Source organism: Sorex araneus, chromosome X, assembly GCF_027595985.1.
Source record: "Sorex araneus isolate mSorAra2 chromosome X, mSorAra2.pri, whole genome shotgun sequence".
Lineage (NCBI taxonomy): Eukaryota > Metazoa > Chordata > Mammalia > Eulipotyphla > Soricidae > Sorex > Sorex araneus.
In genome coordinates, this window is record NC_073313.1 from 72075005 (window position 1) to 72086681 (window position 11677).

The 11677-nt window shown below is 39.0% G+C and overlaps 1 non-coding gene across 1 annotated transcript; it reads right to left on the reverse strand.

The window, feature by feature from the left end:
* Positions 1 to 8235: 8235 nt before the first annotated feature.
* Positions 8236 to 8449, reverse strand: LOC129400345 (small nucleolar RNA U3). Its single transcript, XR_008627603.1, has one exon. It is a non-coding gene; the product is annotated as a small nucleolar RNA U3 (small nucleolar RNA).
* Between the last annotated feature and the right edge of the window lie 3228 nt (positions 8450 to 11677).

The following is an 11677-nucleotide window of genomic DNA, read 5'->3' on the forward strand; positions in this document are numbered from 1 at the left end:
TGTACAACAAACTATAATGACCAAAAATGAGAGAGACAGAGACAGAAACAGAGTCAAAGAGACAGAGAGAGGAAGAGAGAGAGAGAGAGAGAGAAAGAGAGAGAGAGAGAGAGAGAGAAGAAAAGTATCTGATGTAGAGGCATATTGGGGAGAGTGGAAGGAGGGAAATTGGGGACATTGGTGGTGGGAAATATACAGGGATGTATGTTGGAACATCGCATGACTGAAATCCAGTCATGAATTACATTGTAACTGTTTATCTCATGGTGATTTAATAAAAATATTCAAAAAAGGAAGAAAAAATGCTCTGCATCACTTATCATCAGGAAAATGCAAAAAAAATTCATAACAGGAAACCTTTGACTTTGTCCATTAACGACTCTATGAACATTGAACCTCCAGAATTATAAAGCAGTTTAATTTTGTTGTGATAAACCATAAAGTTTGTGTCAGTTTGTTATGGCAACAATAGAAAATGACTAGAAGGACAATCTGTGAGTGGATGAAGATAATAAGGGGTTAAAAATCAATTCTGAGTTTCTGGTTTGGGTAATGGGATCTTGCCATTACTCAAGATGCAGTGGGAGAGGCAGGGGCATTAAGTTAGAGAAAACTAGTGAGATAAATGAAATCGGCATGAATCAGGAGGTTACATAATAAAAAATACAGGGAAAGAGGATGTCAAAAGAATTAAGCTGAATATACAAAAGATAGAAAGAAATTCAATAATATCATGAATGAAAAGTTGTCATTTCTAATAAGAAAATAACAATGGTGATCCCAAGGTCAAAAATGAATATGAACAGTTTGCCCTCCTATTTTAATTCTATCCCCTGCTCTAAAGTTATAGAGTCTATCAATGATACAGATAGATTTTGGACTAGTATGCCTGATAAGTCAAGTTTTCTAACAAACATTAACAACATTTACTTAAAACAAAAAACTGCACAAATTTTTATAAATCATTGCAGTCCAAATCATTTTTACAAGTGCTCTTCACTTGAAAAATATATTAAATGTACGCATTTCAGATATTAAATGTATGTCTTTCACAAATTATTTATGTATTATAATAAAATTTGTAATATGAGAAATTTATAATATGAGAAGGATGAGAATGCTACTCGGGTATCCCAAAGAGGAATCGAAAGAGCCATGCTAGGAATATCATGTTTCACTCAAGTGAGAGAAGGAATCCAGAGTTACAAGCTCTGTCAATAGTCAAGAATCAGGGATGCTTTTTCGTCTGCCAAGGCATCAAAATCAGATGGGCCAGACACGTAATGCAGTTTAGAGATTACCACTGGACTAGAGCTGTTACCGACTGGATTCCACGGGAAGTCAAAAGACTGCATGGCCACCCACCAATGAGATGGTCAGACTTCGTCAAAACCCTGAATGAACGATTTGAGGCTCTTCCTGTTCCTGGAGGGAGCGGATATCATTGGGCCACACTAGCACGTGACAGGGACAAATGGAGATATTACTGGCACCTACTCGAGCAAATCGGGGATCAATGGGACAACAAGTGATACAAGTGAATAAATTTTATTTTCCTCCAATTTTATTTTTCCAACTGAAGGAACATTTGGTTGGTCATTCTGTACTCACAGCTTAGCCCTCACACAAAATCGGTTTATTAAAGTATAAAGTATTTTTTATGTCCATCAGCAGCAGCAGCATCAACCCGTTGATTTTTTAATTTCTCTAGTGGTCTCAGTAACGTCTCCATTTGTCTTAGATTTTAGCAGCCTCTCTTTACTTGTCCTTTCCAATGGTGCCACATTGGAGGCTCTTTCAGGGTCAGGAGAATGAGTTCCATCATTATTACTAGTTTTGGCATATGAATATACCATGGGGAGTTTGCAAGGCTCTCCCATATGGGCAGGAAACTCTCGGTAGTTTGCCAGGTTCTCCCAGAGGGAGAACTAGGCTATAACATGTCACATGGTGGCTTTGCTGCTGCATGCATCCAGGAGCTTGGTTTTATAGTCTCTGGATGTTGGCCATTGAGGATTACACCGTGTGGGGGGCAATCCCTGTTTGTGACTGCCTAGCTGCTGTAAAATGGGGAATCTGGGCGGAAGAGGCCCAGTCCCATTCCGAGCAGGCTTGGAGGTCTCAGCCCGGGGTCCCACACACCTGGGTTCCCCTCCAGTTCCTTCATGCATGAGGCTCATCCAAACGTGTGGAGAGGGGCCTTGAGCATGGCTGTGGCTAGGCTCTAGACATCTTTGGCCGAGGGAGCTCTGCTTGGGGCAGGTTGGGAAACTGAAACCCGAGGAGCCCCAGGGAAGACAGCCAGGCACGGGAGGAAGAGACTCTGCCTTTTTTATGTCCAATAAAGAAAAAAACTGCCAGTTAATTAATTAAACCTAACCAATAACTTGACATATTACATACTTGCACAGATATTAATTCTCTTGTTGCTTCTAGGTCACTGTAGTATACAGAATTGGGAGGAAATGTAGAAATTTTATAAAATAATTCACCCTGTTAATGTTTTGTTTAATAATACCATAACTGTATTTCTAGTATTATAACTTTGATGAAAGGTTTCAAATGAGCTTTTAAGGCATGAATTAATGCATAGGACTTAAATTTTAAATAAAGCATTTAAGGAACATTTCATGAATTCTAGGAACAATTATTTTACAGTGGGTAATCTACACGCATACAATAAAGTCAAATGAAACCAAAGATAGTATTTACTCATATATTTAACACAACTGGAAGAAAAATATCCACGTTAAACTTTAGAGAGAATATATTAAAATATATGATAATAAAAGATAATACTCAAACGGTACATAAATTTTAGCATGTCAGTAAACTTTACAGCAATATTAAGAAGCTAGACTATAGTTGGGGAAATTATTCACATCACAGAGTAAAATACCCTGTAACTAAATTAATTTGAACAATAAACATCATTTTGTGCATCTCCTTTTTTGAATATGCTTTTAGTAGTGCCCTCTTATCATATACGTGACTGTAGCACTGTCACTGTCCCGTTGTTTATCAATTTGCTCAAGTGGACACCAATGACATTTCCATTGTGAGACTTGTTGCTACTGTTTTTGGAATATGGAATACACCACGGGTAGCTTGCCAGGCTCTGCTGTGCGGGCGGGATACTCTTGGTAGCTTGCTGGGCTGACTTGACTAATTTCAAATCAAACTTATTCCATATATATGACTAAGTTTGGCTAAGGAGTAGTAGAAAACTTGATATAAATAGAGAATTTATCATTTTTTCTGTCTCTCTTTCTCTCTTGGCTCTATCAATACAATTCATTATATCACTATATCACTGTCATCAAGTTGTTCATCGATTTGCTCGAGCGGGCGCCAGTAACGTCTCCATTAATCCCAGCCCTGAGATTGTTAGCAGCTTCTCTTTACTCATCCTTCCCAATGGTGTTGCATTGGAGGCTCTTTCAGGGTCAGGGGAATGAGACCCATCATTATTACTGTTTTTGTCATATTAAATACGCCATGGGGAGCTTGCCAGGCTCTGGGGTGTGGGCAGGATACTCTCGGTAGCTTGCTGGGTTCTCTGAGAGGGAGAACTAGACAATAAGAGGTCGTGCAGACATGTTAATCATGGGTGTGTTAATCAACACTATTAACATGAGAAAATATTTTCTCTACAGTGATGTGGAGAAAATGATGTGGAGCAAATGTTTGTCATTGTACCTGAGATTATCCTATAGCAGCCAATAATCAACATACCATAAGATATAGTAAGAAATAAACAGGCCAGGTATTTCATTCTGGAGTCATTTAAGCCTGTAGATAAGAGAATACAAGCAAATCTGTTAAAACCAAACAAATGTGTACTACTTTTGGTATGTACGTGGGATAGAGTATAAGAGGTTGAAATTCTGCATAGCTCTCTTCCGGGAGCTTTAGTTTAAAGTCTCTGGATCGGGCCCAGACCGAGACCCTGAGAGCGGCTGCACATGAACGGCCCCTCCGCTCCTAAAAGACCATGATCCCGAGGCCTAATGACTACTTTTGGCACCCAGCAGCTTCTTGCAGAAATGCCTCTAGACTGTGAACTAAGCTATGGCCTCATGCCGTCCCGGGAGGGAAAAGGTTTTTCTCTCTCGGCCTTTCCTTTCCCAGCAGCATGGCGACCGCCATCTTATAAGGCCCACTAAACGGAGGTACGAGCTTGCAGTGACGCGACTTCTGGCAGAAATTTCTCTGGACTTAATACTAAAATACCAGTAATCCCAGACTTACACAGCCGCGTGACCTCATATGCTCTTCATTCTAAGTAATGTAAAACAAATTATCAAATGACGCCTTTTCGGCATGTTTGATTTTTTTGGGGGGATTTCAATTGATAATAGTGAGTTTTCTGTTGAAATATTGAATGTAATCAAAGTAAAGAGAAAGTAAAGTGAAAATCATCAGCCATGCAGTCGGGGATTGGGGGTGGGATGGGAGGTATACTGGGATTTTTGGTGGTAGAACATGTACACTGGTGAAGGGATGGGTGTTTGATCATTGTATGACTGAGATTTACACCTGAAAGCTTTATAACTTTTCTCATGGAGATTCAATTAAAAAAAAAAGAAATAAATAAACAGGCCCAAATAAAAAAAGAAAATTGACGGGATAAGTAAACCCAAGAAACACTTTTAAGATTGTAAGGATGCTTGACTTGAAATTTAGTAGAAAGCTTCGTGTGTGTGTGTGTGTGTGTGTGTGTGTGTGAAATAGTTCTGAAGTAGTTCAGTATATCATATACATATACTGAAATATTACAATTTCAGTAATAGACTACTGAAATTCTGTAATGATTTGTTAAACTGTATCATTGTCTTACTAAGTAATTGAGGGATCAGAGAGATAGTGCAGGGGATTGAATGCAGGTTTGTGGCCATGTGCAAGGCATACTCCCATTGTACTATATTTCTGATACTTCTCAATAGTTTTTGGAACAAAACCTCTATGCCATTCCTCCCACAACTTCTCCATTTTACCTCTGGACCTTATAAAGCCTAAGTGTTAATATTGTCAATTGTTTATATTGCACATGTACATGAAATCATTCAATAATTATCTTTCAGTCCCTTGTTTTTTCATTCAGCACAATTACCTCAAGATGTATTGATTTTGTCCCAAAAGGCATGTTACCAAATTTTTATATATGTCAGAATATCATTTTACTGAATATATATATACATTATATATATGTATATATAAATATATAATTGTATCACTGTCATCCCATTGGTCATCCATTTGCTCGAGCGGGCACCAGTAACATCTACATTGTGATACTTGTTGTTACTGTTTTTGGCATATTGAATACGCCTCAAGTAGCTTTCCAAGCACCACTGTGCAGGCAAAATACTCTCGGTAGCTTGCCAGGCTTTCCAAGAGGGGCAGAGGAATCGAACTCAGATCAGCTGCGTGCAAGGCAAACCCCCTACCTGCTGTGCTATTTAAAAGTATATTTGTGTCTCTAAAAAAATTGAAAAAGTGCTATCCAAGATTTTTCTAAATTTCATACAGAAATATGGATCTGTATGTCAAATAAGCTTAGTAAATTCTCTGTAGGAGATCTCCAAGTAGGATCTTCAGCGGGATGCATTATAATCCAACACTCAAGAGACATACAGAGAAAAGAATCCTGAAAACAGCAAGAGAACAGAAACTCATCAAGTACCAAATATCCTAAAATAGATAAAAAGATTTCTCATAGGATAGCCGTATATGGTGAGGAACCTAAAATGAAAAAAAAGAAAACAATCACCATTACATTAATACTTAAAAAATAAAATTCTTAAGAATAATTTTAACAAAAACATTAAGACTGAATGCTATACAATTCTGAAAGTTATTAACGGACACCTAATTGAGTGAAAATAAATCCTGTATAAATGCATTTGAAAAGTTATAACTGTGACAATATTTAAGAAATATCAACAATCATTGAAACTCCTAATAAAATCTTAGCTGTCTTTTCAGTACAAATGAAAAAGTTAATCCATAAAATTTTGGAAATGCAAACAAGCCAGAAAACAGAAGAGCAAATTTAAAAGAAACACGTTCCTATTTCCAAATTAATTATGAAGTTATAGTTGTCAATATGTATTTTTGGCAAATAAGTCTAGAAATGTGAATGGAATATACTTTAGAGTTCAAATATATACTCGTGCATGTATGACAATTTTCAACAAGTGCCACAAATAAATTCAATGGGAAAAGATTAGTCTCCTCAAAATTGTTGCTAGAAAACATTCTATCTCATGCAAAATTACTGATCTAGATCAGTTTACAAAGAAACCCATTCATGCACACTTACCCTTGCAAACAAGCACACAAACTTTGAATATTAATGAAAATCCCTACTATGTTCAAAGGGCCTGGTCCTTTTTCATTTATAGAGCCTGAAAAGAGATGTCTCAGAATAACCTTTCTTTATTCAAAGACTTCCTAAAAAACAGGACAGAACCAAAACAACCAAAATAAAGAAAAAATATAGAGGAAAAAATAAGATACTAGCACATGAAAAGTTTCACTAAAGACTGTCACAGAGTAGATAAAAAAAATTCCTTTCCTGACTTGTTTCTGCAGGAGCTTCTGTTGGAGGGGGTTGGTCCAGCCTCCTCAGGGTCAGTTACTGGCTGGTGCCAATTCCCCATGAGGTCAGGGCTATCACTTCCCTGGAGATTTACTGCCACTGCCTTGGGAAGGGGCCTTCCTTATATGTCTGCCTACATCAAACCTATCCATTTTGACAAATTTAAGGAACATCATCAAAAATTGTCTAGGTGCAAAGTAGAACTAGCGGGCAAATGCTAAAGCAGCATTCTTGACAAGTAGTAGCCACTGATGGAACTTGCATACATCATTAGCATTACAGTGTTATGTGGCTGAAGTAAATTTTATCCAAAGCCTCAAAGAAGCACATTCTTTTCCATTTGGGAATATATTACTTTTCTGAGTGATATTAAACTGCATTTTAAAAATTATGTTTTTGGGGGCTGGAGTGATAGCAGAGCGGGTAGGGCGTTCGCCTTGCAAGCGGCCGACCCGGGTTCGATTCCCAGCAATCCCATATGGTCCCCCCAGCACCGCCAGGAGTAATTCCTGAATGTAGAGCCAGGAGTAACCCCTGGCACCACCAGGTGTGACCCAAAAAGCTAATAAAAAACAAATAAACAAAACAAATTATGTTTTTGTTTTTGTCTTGCAAGACATTGGTAGTTAAGTTGTGCTACTCCCAGAGAGTCTCTTGCCCGCACGCCTGGCTGTCTTCCACGGGGCCCCTTGGAGGGGACGGGCTCCATCTTCCCTCCCCACCCCAAGCAGAGCTCCCGGCAGCCGAAGACCACCGGAACCTAGCTGCAGCCATGCTGGAGGCCCCTCTCTACACATTCGGACAGGCCTCATGCATGAAGGTACCGGCAGAGGAACCCAGGTGTGAGTAATCCCATCAATGGCCAACATCCAGAGACTTAAACGCAAGCTCTCAGAAGCGTGTGGCCGCAAAGATATCTTTAGCCTGCTTCTCCCTCTAGGAGAAACTGGCAATCTTCTGAGAGTTTCCTGCTCCCATGGGACAAAATGGGGTACTTGTTACTGCAAAATCCAGTAACAAGCTGGATCTCATTCCCCTGACCCTGAAGAGCCCCCAGTGCTACATCGTTAGGAGGGCCGAGTCGAAATAGACTTCTAAGATCCCAGGGAAAGGGTGAAATGAGATGTTACTGAGCCCGCCCGAGAAATTGGTGATTAATGGGATATTGTGTGATTGATTGTGTCTCCCAGAGTATAAACTGAGTATGCTCCTCTCTAGCAATATTTTTAGGATTCTTTACATAAATTAGAAAGTTCTGAAAAAACCTAGGTCCAGGTCTTTGGTATATTGAGAAAATTAGCACTGTAGCACCATTGTCCTGTTGTTCATCAATTTGATGGAGCAGGCACCAGTAATGTCTCCATTGTGAGACTTGTTGTTACTGTTTTTGGCATATCGAATACACCATGGGAAGCTTGCCAGGCTCTGCTGTGCGGGCGGGATACTCTCGGTAGCTTGCCGGGCTCTCCGAGAGGGATGGAGAAATCGAACCCGGGTTGGCCGTGTGCAAGGCACATACCCTACCTGCTGTGCTATCGATCCAGTCCATTGAGAAAATTACAATTTTCATTTCTACAAATTTTTATATCACAACTCAGACAACTTTTGTTTTGGTTGTTTGTTTTTATGAGACCACTCAAATGGTGTTCTCTCACTCTCCCTCTTCCAAAGCGAGAGAAGCACAATCCTCAATGCAAAAGGTCGTTGCAATATCAACACCTATGACCAGCTTCATACTTAGGAAGGAGATGCTCTGTCTCCTCCTCGTGGTTTCCAGTGCTCTACAAGATCAGAGAAACTTATCTAGTAAAGAACTATAGAAACGATCCCTGAATGAATAGTCTCAGACAACTTATTTTATCTACATCATTTTTGCTAAATTGTTTATTTATAAATATATATCCATCTGATCAAAATTTTGGTATAAGTATCATATTTTATTAGTTTTATAGTAAATAATGCATTTCCAGAAATATATACATCTCATTAAATTTTAATTTCTTAAATTTATATTTTTTATTGAATCACTGTGCGATACAGTTACAAAGTTAATGACAATTGGGTTTACTCTATGTCCCAGTACCCTTCATTTCACCACTGCACATTTCCCACTACCAATGTGTTGAGTTTTCCTCCCAGCCTCCACACACTCCTCCCTCTATCCCCATCCTGCCTCTAAGGCAGGCACTTTACTTCTTTCTCTCTCTCACTCTCTTTCTTTCCTTTTGGGCATTGTGGTTTGTGATACGGGTACTGGGAATTTGCCTGGGCCATTTGAAGACAAGGCGGGCCTGAATGTGCTTTTACTGTGCACAGGCGAGAGGAATGCATCTTAATTTTTATGAGCTCACAGACCTTTCAGAAGATGGAGTAAAATCTCTAACATGTTTTCCAATAAAAATGCACATAATATATGTGCATTTTTTGCTAACACATTTGTGCATAGTTACAAGAAGGAAAAGAAAGCTCACACAATTGACATAGCATGCTCAAATGTCTGCCAACATGAAAATCCTGTATGTTATTGTAGAGGCAGGTGGAAAGAGTGACTGGAATATAATTCAGTGTGACTGGAGCATCATAAGCTAGAAGAGAATTGGACATGGCATAAAACAAAAACAAAAGATGAGATGATGCACTGTAGCACTGTCGTCCCTTGTTCATAGATTTGCTTGAGTGGGCACCAGTAACATCTCCATTGTGAGACTTGTTGTTACTGTTTTTAGCATATTGAATATGCCATGGGTAGCTTGCCAGGCTCTGCCAGGCGGACAGGATACTCTCGGTAGCTTGCCAGGCTCTCCGAGAAGAACGGAGGAATTGAACTCGGGTTGGCCGCAAGCAAGGCAAATGCCCTACCTACTGTGCTATCGCTCCAGTCTAAACAAAATTCAGTGTGGCTGGAGTATAAACTAGAAGAGATTTGGTCATGGCGTAAAACAAAACAAAAGATGAGATGATAAATAAGGATAAGTCATGAAGCATATCAAATATCAATCATTTGCTCTGTATTCAGTTAACAGAGTTTACCCACAGCATGCCAACCCTCTCTTAACTGTTATAAAATTTTAGCTCAAAATGATAATGCTCAATAGAATACTGATTGATTCAGAGTCTCTGAATATGGAGTTCCACTGGCATTCATTTTAGGTACTAAGTATGTAAAATGCACATCTAAATCATATACCTTTTTGAAAGAAAAAAAACACTTTTAAAATGAAAAACCCCTAAATGTCTATTATTTTTCTCCTTTTTGTTTGTTTTGTTTTATTTTGGGAGACCACACCTGGCAATATTCAGGGGTTACTCCTGGCTCTCTGCTCATGGATCACCCCTGGTGGTGCTGAGGGGACTAAGAAATGCCAGGGATAGAATGCACTTGACCATGTGCAAGACAAGTGCCCTATCCACTATAATATCACTTTGTCCATTATAATATCACTTTGGTCCCTGATGAGCTCTTATGTGGTTCCCCAAGCACAAAAGATATGATCACTGAGTTCATGAGTAAGGAATGATCCCTGACCATAGTCATATGTACCCCATCACCCAAAAAATAGCTTAAGATCTACACAGATTAATTAATTAATTACTACCTGAAGTCCACATAATGAACAACGGGACAACCGTGCTACAAAGAGAGTTCGAGAGAATGGTATAGTATATGTATATGTTTATGTATATTAAATTAGTATATGTAATGGTGTCACCTGAACAACTGAAATGTTTTAAACTCTCCAAATAACTTAAATGTATAGCTAAAACTAAGAACTGCTGTGTTAAGAAAGACACTGCCCCTAAAAGTAAGTTCCTACTTAATAATTCCCCTTATTATTTATTATTTAATTATTATTTATTTATTCCCCAATTCTATGGTACTATTTTTATGTAGCAGGAAACTACTCATAAATATCCAAAATAAAATGATACTGTGAGTTCAGTGTGAGTGTGTTCGATGGCCGAGAACTGTCCCACTGGCCGTCCGAAGGATGGGGGAATGAAGGAATGGGGCCACAAGCTGATTGGTAATCAGTGACCATTCATTCAAGTCTTATACTGTTAGTTATATAGAAATTGTGAAGGGTGGGGGTACATAGGTGTGATTTAACATTATTATAACAATAAACAGATGCAAATCCCCTCCTTCAGAGGAAGTTCTTCTAGAAGATTAATTTAAGAACAAATTCTCAACTGATTGTTCAGCACTCTAGATTACTAGGAGATCCCATCCGCTCAAGAGCAGGATTCCATCTTAAGGGCATATTGCTTTCTCCTTTCTTAGCTAGCAATACATTTATTTATATTCATCTTGCATGAACACAGTAAGAGATATATTAAGCTTAAAGAGTGGCCTGTCCTGGGAAATCTCGCTATATATCCCAGACTGCAGCACTCAGGCCAGGTTAGTCTTTCATAGCCCCAGCAGGGTACTTATTCAGCTTCTTCTTTTTGAGTCATGACAAAGTTTGTCCCAGGACTGTGCTTTTAACTTATTATCTTATGATGCTTAGCCTGTCCCTATTTGATGCCAGAGTAGTTTAGGACCAGAAAAAGGAACCCAAACCAGACTGACGGAAAGAAATAATAAAAGTTAGAGCAGAAATTAAGGACATGGAAATCCAGAAAACAATCCGAAAGGTCAATGAAATCAAGAGCTGATTCTTTGAGAAAATAAACAAGATTGATAAACCGCTAGCAAGACTCACAAAGAAAGAGAGAGAGACAACCCTAATATACCGAATCAGAAATGAAAAGGGGGACATCACAACAGAAACCAATGAGATTCAAAAGATCATCAGAGACTACTTTGAAAGTCTGTATGCCACAAAACAAGAGTGATAGCACAGCAGGTAGGGAGTTTGCCTTGCACGAGGCCGACCCGGGTTTGATTCCCAGCATCCCATATAGTCCCCTGAGCACCTCCAGGAGTAATTTCTGAGTGCAGAGACAGGAGTAGCCCCTGTGCATCCCTGGGTGTGACCCAAAAAAGCAAAAGAAAAAAAAGAAAAGAAATGGATGAATTCCTTGATTCCTACAATCTCCCAAGACTGAACCAAGAAGACTTCGAATACA